Here is an 11998-nt window from a genome sequence, read left to right as displayed (position 1 = left end):
CGCTCTGCAATTAACATTCCACTAAAAAAAGCATGGTGATAAAATTGGCACGTACAACATAATACGTGACGATTAATTTCAATAAGCAATGTTTTGTTGAAGCTCAGAATGCCGACAATGCTCAGACTGTGCAATGGTCTGCATTGTAGACATGATTATAGTTAAATGAGTGAATATCGCAAGGCAATCACGGTGTTTTATCAGAATGCGCGAGCTCCTGAGCACGCCCCCCGGTGTGTTAGGTGAATGCGGTGCATGCGATCCCTCTACCAGCCATGGCTAGATGCAAATGCCCATGCGCGAAAGACACACGCTTTTGGAATTTGCGGCAATGAATGTTAAAAACAAAATGTATCGATTACCTTAGGAACATTGTATTTAGAGAGGCCAAGACAAGCAGTTAAAAGTGACATAAACGTAAATGAGACAGAAAGTTGAGAGCTCGTTCAAGCAGATAAACCGAAATGTTGTGTAATGAGATGTCTAAAATTTGTTGGATAGACGCTAAACGCTTGCACTAATGGATTAAACGGACATAGGTGTACTGGACACTCAACGCTCACGAGACGACAATTTCCTGTGAGTTTTTCTGAATTATTTCGAAAGGGTAATTTCATGTCATGAAATCAAAAATCTGTACTTATGATGGGTTTATTGTTCATGTGTTGAAGTTGTGCATAATAGCCTAAGTGCAATTCATATTATTGTTTGTTTTTATGTGAAGGAAATATGTGTCAATATTTCGTTTTGTGTGGCTTTATTGGGTTTGTGAATCATTTAAGAAGTCAGTAATTGTCACAGTATATCGGAAACTCTTGTTGCATGACTCAATTGATAATAGTTGTGTATGGCAATATTATGTTTATGTAAATCTGGATTTTAATATTCATGGCCCACCCAGCCACCACCCGTCACTGATTCACACAATATGTACACTTGCAAACACAAATTGCGCAGACACAGCAACATTACAAAAACATACACACACGCACCCATTAAAATATCCAAATCGGTTTACACAAACACGCACTCAGAACAATACAACCCACAATCCAAAATAACACAAACGTGACCACGGTTGCCTTCTCCTCCTCACCTGTATCATCCAATCGCTGTGGAAGAGTTCACCACACACCTGACAAGATGGCTGGCACCTTCTCACCTGGGGACGATGGCTCAACACCCCCCCCACACACCCCCGACCCCCACCGACACCGACACCACCATCAACCCCAAACTAGTACTACACACCCATCACCCTAAACCCCCAGCAACACCAACCTTAACCCCCAGTCTCAACCCACACCCTCACCACCCTCAACCCCCACCACCACCAGCCTCCACCCCCCACCACCACCAGCCTCCACCCCCCACCACCACCAGCCTCCACCCCAAGCCAGCAGCCTTTCAGACGCCTTCCACACTGTCACCCATCCCTGGCTCACATGGAGCTACTTACACGCCATTACTTCAAATCCGTCTGGGAATGGCAGCTAGTTGGCATGGGGTAGAGGGAGGGAGGGGGGGGGAGGGGGGGAGGGATAGATGGTGGCAGTGGTGGTGGAGTCAGTGTTAAACAGAATGCATAATAAGTGAGAGAGAGAAGGGGGGGGGGGGGGGGGGGGGGGGGCGTTCAACTGCACTCCATGCAAATGTGAAGCCTGGCGTGTCAGAGTGCTGATGGATCTGTTCTGACAGACACGGTGACAGGCCTGTGACAGCAACTTAAAAACCTGCGCTCTCCTCTTCTCTCGCTCTCTCTCTCCGCGCCCCCCCATCTTCCCCACACACACTCTCCCCCCCCCCTTGTACGTATTTACAACCACGGCATCCTAATACACTATTTTCCCAAATCCCTCTCCCCCCTCCCTTCCAGTTCAAAGGTGCGCCCGTATTCCAAGGGATATGCAAATGTTCGTTTCCCTATTATTTTTTTCCCTACCTGGTTAACTATAGGTTGACATGCGAGCACCTCACCATCACACGTGCGCCTGAAAGCGGAGGATTTACCGCAGAGAGCGCTGACAGGCTAACGAGGCCTAGCATTAGCATGTAAACCAAGCCGTGGAGCCACGGAGCCCCCCCCCCCCCCCCAAGAGACGCGCCCATTCATTGCATTTGCCTCGCACACGTTTCGCACCTTACATTTTGAACACGTTTTACGACGCTGTGATCAAGGTGTGTTCCCCACTCGCGTCGCACATCTTCCCGTGAGTGATCCGACTGTCATCTCTCAACTCCGAGAGATCATTTTGACCATCCAGAAGCCACACGCAGATCACACGGGGTAACTGCAGGCACTGCCCGCGCATGAACCCCCCCCCCCCCCTCCCCCTCCTCTCGCACTGGGTCACTCGGACACAATGGGCCCAGGCCACTAATGTGCTTGACTTTTTTCCGTTGGGGGGGGGAACGAGCGCACACTCTGGAGTCCATACGGCGGGCATCACAGCGTATTACTGCACGCTTTCCCCAGGGGACGGAGACTGATGTGTGAGCATCAAAGCGGAGCCTGGCCCATTATAAACAATGAGAGATGTGGTGGGAGGTCATCTGCACTGAGCAGCATTTCACACACACACACACACACACACACACACACACACACACACACACACACACACACACACACACACACACACACACACACACACACACACACACACACACACACACATGTATGCTTTATATATATGAAAGATAACTGCCTTCAGCTTGTCGTAAAAAGAGGAAGCTCATTATCTATTCATGGCACCATTCAACGCGCTCGCTCTCTCGCCGTCTTTGAATTCCCGCATTATTATCTCTTTTTCTTCAGTCGGTAGAGATTTTTTTTCCCTTTCTTTCCGTTTTCTCTTTTTACCCCTTCGTGTGGATTTCAACAATTCAAACTTCCACTCGGTGACAAGCGACTGGCGGTCCCGCAGAGCGAGTTCCCGTGTGTTTGAAGCATCTAGGCCGCTCCGTCTTTTTGATCAGCGGCTCGGCTGTGAATTCCGCAGATCAGAAAGTGGATCAGAGGCTCCCCGGAGACCGCCATTTACGCCTGCCCCCACCAGAGAGAGAGAGAGAGAGAGAGAGAGAGAGAGAGAGAGAGAGAGAGAGAGAGAGAGAGAGAGAGAGAGAGAGAGAGAGAGAGAGAGAGAGAGAGAGAGAGAGAGAGAGAGAGAGAGAGAGAGAGAGAGAGAGAGAGAGAGAGAGAGAGAGAGAGAGCGCGCGCGCGCGCGCAGTATAGAGAGTGTGCAGTTTGGGGGTAATTAAGAGTTGGTTAAGATGCCCAAATTCCTTCTTAATTCCATCCTGCTTCCCCCCGACTCGATCCCACGTCTCGTTCGCCCCAGCAGCACCTCCTCCCCGCCCGAGATAGCTCTGATCTCTCCACTGATTAAAACCCGTCTCATTTCGGCGCTCTTCACTACAACAACAGGGCTCGCGGAGGTTTTCCCGCCAAAGCGCCGGTGTGAGCCGCGCGCGCCCCGATTATCTTAAAGGGTAATTAGCGAGCGTGACAATGGCAGGGAGCGGGCGTGCCCCGCGCCGACATGGCGCTGACGGATTAGTCTGTCTGGGGTCTCGTCGGGGCTCCCGTGTCACAGAGACACGGGGAAGAAAGAGGAGGAAAGGGTGCCGCATGCAATGCGTGTTAATTATTGCTGTCGTTCATTCTTTATTAGCCCGTATATGCTTGAAAGTAATTACCGCTTATGTATGTGTGTGTATCGGTGTCGGTCTCCGAAAGACTTGCAATCAAACAATTACTGTCCCAATAGCGCTGTGTTTGTGTGCTAGTGCGTACTCTGTGCGCTTCTCGATGTTGATTGCTAATTTATCCGTTACTAGGCCTACTTTAGAAAAGAGGATGAGGGACACCGTATAGCCTATCAGGGTACAGGCTGGTGCATAGGAGCCAGCCAGAAGTAACACACGCTACTATCATTTGGATGTGTGTATTTCATTTTCAAGGCCTGGTGTAAACCTTTGATTGCTTAAGCCTAAGACCTAGCCCTTCATAGCAGGATTCCGTCGTACACTTGGATTTGAATTAAGTTTAACTCAGCAGGAAATATTAAGGTCGCCTTGATAACTTTTTTTAAAACATAATATTTTTTCGGTCTGTATTTTAGCCGAGGCTAGTACGCTAGGGTAAACAGTTTTTTTGCATCATTATAAAACATCTTGCATCAATGTACAATTAATTCCATGGTTGGTTTCCCGATATGTGTAATATTGTCCCTCTTCACCATTTGTGTCCTGATCCTTATTATGCATTTGCTCAAGGTGTTGCATTCAGCCTGTGCAAGGCTCATAACATACCGCAAATTTGTCCTTTGATAAATATTAACACAATTTCAATCAATAAGAAAATGGCATTCAGGGACTTCAAGGGGATGAATGATGATAAAGACACTTGTATTAATGGACGACGTCTGTAATGGTGAGCCTTGGCCAAAGTGAGATGCTGAGATACACAAATGTGGCGTCTTCATGTACAACACTCATGAGCACCTACTAACAGTGTGTTTAGATTTAGTTTGTCATTATTCCTTTCAAAAGGAGATATCTTTAATTATTAACGTCTTCACAACGATGATGGATAGTGAAACAATATGGGTCAATTCTTGCGCACCTTAAATCAGGCTGATTTCAGGGGATTTCCAGCTGATCTCTCTCTTGATTGGCCTTTCAGGATACTTTACAATGATCGAACCTATCTTTATTTTTGGGGGAAATGTGCAACGGATATGCAACGGTTTCTGCTTCCTCCCAGAAATGTTGGTAACTCACCAGGCAAAGCACCATCGACAGTAGTCTGGCTGAGGAGAACCATAAGCTACATCACTACTTGCTCAAATCGAAACGGTACTAGTACTAGGTACTACTTTTAGTAGTTCTTACGACTTTAGGGCGGGACCACTGCGAGAGGCAGGGGTTCACGTTTCAAGTTTCCACCGTCTGTAATGCTCCCCGATGAACCCTGTACGCGTACACAGGCAAGGGAAAGAAGGATTTGTACGATGTGTGTCAATACATTTTCTTCGGGAACATAACTAGCTAACTAGCGGTGCTGTGCTTGGATGACACTGTGTAGCCCCGGGTTTGGGGGAGGTCTCTTCTGTCAACGCATCGACTCTGACAGCGAGGGAGTGAGTCAACACAACACGATAGGACAGAAAGATGTGTGCGATGCGTGCGAGCTAACAAGGGACATTATCGTTAATTTGAACATCGAGCGAATACAGTTTGCCGTTATGTTTTTCCTGAGAGCTCAAGGGATGTTAATGTGATTTGATGCTCTATATTATGTGAGGGTCGGGATGGGAGGAGGGGGTCTTTGTCTTGCAGCGTTTGTTGTTCATGCAATCATTGAAAACTCAGACATAGTTTTGTGTGCTGGCAGAAGGGAACCTGAACATGCAATCGCTAAGCAACGACAAGGCTTCCTTATCACTTTGTAATTAAAATAATGTTGCCCTCTATGTTGCAAGGGCAAATGTAGCAGTATATTTGATAAACTCAAGTGTTCAGATAGTAAAGTTTGTGTGTGTGTGTGTGTGTGTGTGTGTGTGTGTGTGTTTCAGAGGGAGATTGCCTCTATCAAAGCGTAATCAATTCTCATACCACTTTGGGTTACCTGAATCCTCGCCCCACCCCCTTATATTCTTTCAAAGCCACCAATCTCGTCTCCAACCCTCATAATTGTGCCGTCTTATCCCATCACACCCCTGCCACCTTTCTCGCATGAAACACCCGCAGACGGCTCATCCCTCTCTCTCTCCGGTCTCCCCCGGTGGTCACCCCAGCGTGGCCGGCCGTCTAAATGAATCCGGGTTCTTCCCGCCCAGGGGCTCTTCCCAGCGTTCATTAATGTCCCTACCGGATCAGCTGCTGCCGCTTCCTCCGGTCGTGTCTGCTGCTCTCAGGTGCCCCGTGGCTCCGCTTCACTCCGCGCCCTCCCCAATCAAGCGCGTGTCACGCACCGGGCCGCCGACCGCTGAAGGCTAGCCCGAGAACCCACCGAGGGAGATTCTTTTTAATTCTGGCTCGTCATTAGGCTTCTGACCCAGACTACATTAGCCGCGCTGCTGCGTCTCCCCTTTGTTGTCCGCCCGTCCAGCGAGCTGGTTTTGAGTCTGCGTTAGACGAGCCCTGGCATCGCTGGCATGCAGTCAGCGTCGATAGCTTCAGGGGCTAGGCCTGGGGCCCACTGTCTCCGGCTTGACAAGCAGGTGCTTGCATTTAACAGCTGTGTTTCAGGGTTCAGGGTTTCAACCCCCACTAATACAACCACAGCATTCATCGGAGGGCTGTGTGACAGTCCCATCTCGTAAAGAGATTTCTAGAATTCCACTTTGGGATTTCAAACTTGTCATACCTTCCGTCCCCACTAGGTTTAAGCAATACCTCTTCAACCTTAATGAATGATTCAGCGCGAAATCTTTTGGAAAATACAAAATATTGATCACCACAGACCAAAGAGGATTCTTCTTTGTTATCTGTTCTTCTGTGTTTTGAGTAGCAGATGTAACTTGGCTTTCTCTTCCGAAAGACAATCTTGCTTCTTCTGTATAGACAGCAATGTCCCAGAATGCAATGTTTGTTGTTTTACATTCAGATGACATTCTGATGAAGATCCCTAGAGATCGAAACGTTGCCTGTTAATAAATCCAGTTCTGGAGCATTTAAACAGTGTGCAGACCCTTCCTTTTTTCTTATATTCAATACTATTGTCTAGCACCTGTGGATTACCTTTGGCTGGGCGCACCACCCCTCTTTCTAAGTTGTTTTACATTCAGATCATGGTACAGAGGTAACCTAGAAATTTACAAACAGTATACTGAGACAACTCTCATGACGGCTTATAAATCAGTGACCTTGCAACGAATCGAAATTTACAAGGGTTTCTCTCTGTCTCTGTTTCTGTCTCTGTCTTCATCTCTCTCTCTCTCTCTCTCTCTCTCTCTTTCTCTTTCTCTTTCTCTTTCTCTTTCTCAATTTCTCTTTCTCGCTCTCTCTCACACTTTCTCAGGTGCTAGATTCTTATCTGAGCCAGACTCTATTAAGAATGTTTTGAAAGATAGATGAGCAGAAGAAAGAAGTCATTGAGGGTTGCTACTTTCTTCCTCTGTCCCTCTCTCTCAAGAAGAATAGCGGTTCACAAAGTGTTTGCGGCTAAGGCCACGACGACAACACGATGCAGAAACCAACATAAAGTTGTGTTGGAATGTTCCTGAAAAAAGGATTATATATCTAAAATAATATATACTTGGATATTAGCAATTTGTCACGGTATTTAACACAGACAATTTCATATTAGTCAAAGACATATATATTGAAATGAAGCAAGAACTTGCATTCCAAGGAATAATTAAGCAATTATGAAGAAAATAAATAAATAAATTGTACCAATTATATTGTCAACAGGAATAACTTTCAATATGTTTTTGTTTACTCCCTGGCGTTACTAGTCTGATGATCATCCTGCATTTCTATTAAGTTTCACTCGATAACTCGGTGGGAAGCTCTTCGCTCTTATCCATTTTCAGCCACATGGCGTGGTTGCTTCCACCTAATCCAATCAAAAAGAAGGACTGATGACGATACCGCAAGTGACGTTACTCTCTGTTTGTGCCAATATTTCTCTATAATCAGCTTCAGTAGCAGAATCCCTAGACTTTAAAGATACTTCCTAGGCAGAATCCAAACTTTTCATCTGCGTTCTGTTGCTCTCTACGATAACTCGGATTGCGTCAGCTTACTAAGTCCCGCCTACAAGATGCCGATTGGCTCCCTGAAAAAAATCCCAGAACATTTTTAAAAAGTGTGAATCTTTGCTGTGACATAACCCATGAGTGGGTATTAAACCCCATTACATTTCACAGCACGCCTCACCTTGCCTCAAGGCAGACTGGAAGGGAACCACCGCCATGCCGCTCAGATGGGCCTTGATTGGTTGTCATGGATAATAAAGGCATATAAAGTTGCGCTGCGCTCTGTCACTTGTTGCTGGCAGCCTCTTGTCTCCTGTGTCTCTCGGTGCCACTGGCTGCCCTAAAGGAAGTCTTCGCTCACCTCTTTTTGTCGTCTCTGCTGCCGTGTGTAAGAGTAGAATGATATCTCCCAATTGTCTTTCTTTGTTTCTTTGTTTCTTTGTTTCCCTCCTTCCCGTTGTGTCTCGTGAACCCAGACAGGTTCAGCTACGGCAGTGGCTCGTACACGTTGAAGCGCTCCACAGGGGGCGGAGTCGAAGGACTGTAGTAAGGGCACAGCGCACGTGTGTGTGTCTGTGTGTGTGTGTGTATGTTTCTGTGTGCGTTTTGTTAATGTGTGGTGTTTACGGGAAGCACATTCACCCAGTTAAGGTATACCCCACCCCCCGCTCTCGTTAACACACACACACACGCACACGGACACGCACACGCACACACACAAGCACACACGCAGAGCGCAGTGGGTTCATGGTGGCGTGGATCTCAAGGTTACTGGACCTGCAGGGGCTTCACTCAGCTCCAAGAAAACGTCTTTCCGTGTCAGCACTTTCACTTCATGGCAGCCTCACATGCACACAAACACACACACACAAACACGCATGCATGCGCATGGACACACACACACACACACACACACACACACACACACACACACACACACACACACACACACACACACACACACACACACACACACACACACACACACACACACACACACACACACGCATGCGCATGGACACACACACACACACACACACACACACACACACACACACACACACACACACACACACACACACACACATTTATCACACGCGCGCACATGGATACACACGCACACACACACACACGTGCATGGACACAGACACACCACACACACTCACTTGCATGGACGCACAGACCCACCTGCAAACACAGAGAGACGCACAAACAATTCCTCACAGACACATGCACATACTGAGACAATTGCCAAAACAATGGGACACACAAATACTCAGAAAATGTAATGTCCACAATTGCTTTTATACACTAACACACATACAAACACACACACACAAACGCACCTGCCAGTTCCATGTGTTCTACGTGCCTTTGATAAACTCATTTTTTTTTACTTTGCTGTTCATTATACGAGCTAATGCTTTACGCCTGCGACAGAGCGGGTTCGGGTGCGAGCCAATGAGAGCTAAAGTCAAGGCAAAAAAATAAAAGTGCTCATTTGTGTGTTTGTGCTTTGCTGTTGATCCCACTGAAAGTCACCTCTGATGGCCCGCTTCTACACCCACATGCCCAAATATTCCTCCATCTCTCCTGCCCCCTGCCAGCTCTCACTCCCCCACACGCACGCCAACGAGACGTGGGGGCTTTTTTTTTTCTCCACTTTTTTTTCAGGGGGCTTTTTTGCTACGCTCCCCTGATTTGCCAGGGATTTATAATGGTGCTGCGGCCATATTAAAAAGGCCACACTTCAAGGACTGGCAGGGCTTGGCAAATACTAACTCCAGCACTAACTGTAGCACACCGCGCCACCCTGTGTGTTCATGGCGGCGCAACCGCGCCAGGAATGAGAACGTGGGATGTTGTCGGTCACCGCAACAGCACTGACTTACAATGTTTTATATATATGTCAATGTGTATTTATGTATTTATACGGCCACCAATAGTGACAGCCAGGGTAAAACATTTGCAACCGTAGATGATGTGTAATGAATGTCATTATCGGAACCATCAAGGTTAGGGACAGCGAGTTAAATGTACGCTAGCATTCCTTGCTGGCGCACACGCATCCTATTTTTATTGGTTTGGGGAGTGTTTTATTATAGCCTGCAAGAATGCGTGCTTGTCATTAAACAAAGGGGAGTATGTCGAGTTAAGTGTGTGTGTGTGGGTGTGTGCGCGTGCGTGTGTGTGTGTGGTGTGTTAGTGATGTTGTTGGAGCCTGTAAATCAGCCCTGCGCCATTGTCGTGCGGTTGTTTGCCTCTCTGTCTCCGTAGTGTGATAGATCTTGACAAGCCCCGCTCTGAATTATTGATTCTCTGATCTGAAAGTTTGATGCTTCGCCCGAGGGCTGGATTAACCTGCCGCCCGTACACCACCTCCCCTCAAGGTAACCGCACACACACACACACACACACACACACACACACACACACACACACACACACACGCACACAGGCATACACGTGCATACACAAGTGCATGCTTGTGCACACCCACATACAATCAAAGGCACACACGCACACATAATCACAGACACACACATCAAAGGCACGCATGTGCACACACACAAACAGACACACACACACGCATACATAATCATAGGCGCACACAGACACAGACAGACACGCCCTCTCCAAGATACACATAAAGCAAACGCGCACAGAAACAAATGTACGCGCACACATTGTTTCTGACACGTGGACATACAGATGGTGTAGCAAAGGGATGCACACACACAAGGCATAAGGCTCAAATAGAAAAACACACAAACACACACACACACACACAAACGAACACACACACTGACGGGCTTGACAAGACAAGGCCGTGCTGAGCGTGACCCCTCTGATGCTATCCGTCAGCGTTTCAAATACTCACACTCACGTTCACATTCAATTGCATTGAATAGTGCAGAAGTGCATGGGAAATAGATTAAAGCTGCCACACTCTAATTCTGTGGTCAACATAATTATATGTAAACATTTATATGCCTGGACATTGCTGCCTGTACAAATATGTATATTATAGATAAAATATATATATAATTTATATAATTTTACATTTTTAATTGTATACAGTACATGCATATCAACATTCTATCCTCGCTCTTTGTCTCTTTTCTGCAGTGGCTGAATCCCTATTGCTTATCTGTCTCACCACAGCGAGGTGAGTCCTGCCTGCCGCTTTATTCATGATCGTACTTTTAATATCATTCACTGTGACACCAGAGTCTGCATCTCAAATTAAAATCCTTCAGGCAAAGTGTGCGCACTGCTGTGGATGGCACTCACGTCCGTGTGTGTGTGTGTGTGTGTGTGTGTGTGTGTGCGTGTGTGTGTATGTGTGTGTGTGTGTGTGTTTTTGAGTGAGAGAAGAAAGTGATCAGGAGATGACCAATCTTTCTTTCCCCATAGGCCGCCTGCGTCGAGAGCAGAGGCCTGAGTAATCGATTGTCCCATCAAGCTCTGGTTGTTAAAATATGTTAAAGCCCCATACTGAATTGTATGAAGATAGATTAATGACAACACCAATTAGAATGCACAAGTTAAATACTCACACTCTCGAATGCATCGCTCTATTAATTTAGAAGGAGAACTCTGGTTCTCCCTCAAAAAAAATAGAATGGGAGTTCTTGTTCTTAAATATTTCCGTCATTACCGGAGAGGACTCGTGGCTGAGTTGACAGAAATGTACACAAACGAGTAAAGCGACTAAAAATTGTATCCTTTGAAAACAGCTGTTGATTGAGAATAATTTTTTACATAGGCTCTATTTTTGGCACGATGCTGCAGATCTCCAGTTAACTTGGAAACCACTGTTGCTCTTGGTTTGGGTTCCAAATGTAACTGAGACTCGGCATGGCAACGCATCTATCTACATGTGGAACAATTAGCCAGGTGTAATTGAGTAGTGGTGCGTGATTCCTGCGCTGGCAATCACAGTGATGGAAAGCCACGGCGTTCAACAGACCGTGGGCGTTAACACAGAGTGTGCGGCATTAAGCATGTTTTTTTTCCCCTTTATTTTTAATGTCGGCCACACGCTTTGATAGAACATTAGCAGTTTGTTCATGAGCGTATGTCAACATATGTGGGTGGAAAGGTGCGTCCGTGAAGAGCTTTTTTCTCTTTAATCGCGTGGGCGTGATATTTTTTTTTCTATCTGTTTATTGGTCCATCGGAGAGTTTTTACCGCTGCGAGCGTCTCAAAGTGGGGGGAGCGGTGGTGATGGTGGGGGGAGGGGGGGGGGGGGGGGTTGTGTTTAGATTTGAAGACAGCATGCATC

General features: G+C 46.8%; 1 long non-coding RNA gene across 1 annotated transcript in view; it reads left to right on the top strand.

Moving 5' to 3' along the window:
* The first annotated feature begins 243 nt into the window (after positions 1-243).
* LOC130376279 (uncharacterized) overlaps positions 244-11998 on the top strand; it is a 12791-nt gene continuing 1036 nt past the window's right edge. The window contains exons 1-3 of the long non-coding RNA XR_008893974.1: positions 244-579; positions 10041-10099; positions 10839-10878. This is a non-coding gene — a long non-coding RNA (uncharacterized LOC130376279). The remainder of the gene's footprint in view (positions 580-10040; positions 10100-10838; positions 10879-11998) is intronic.

The sequence above is a fragment of the Gadus chalcogrammus genome, chromosome 22 (assembly GCF_026213295.1).
Source record: "Gadus chalcogrammus isolate NIFS_2021 chromosome 22, NIFS_Gcha_1.0, whole genome shotgun sequence".
In the NCBI taxonomy this organism is placed as follows: domain Eukaryota; kingdom Metazoa; phylum Chordata; class Actinopteri; order Gadiformes; family Gadidae; genus Gadus; species Gadus chalcogrammus.
Note: the sequence above shows the minus strand (reverse complement) of the source record. Positions and strands in the feature narration are given on the sequence as shown.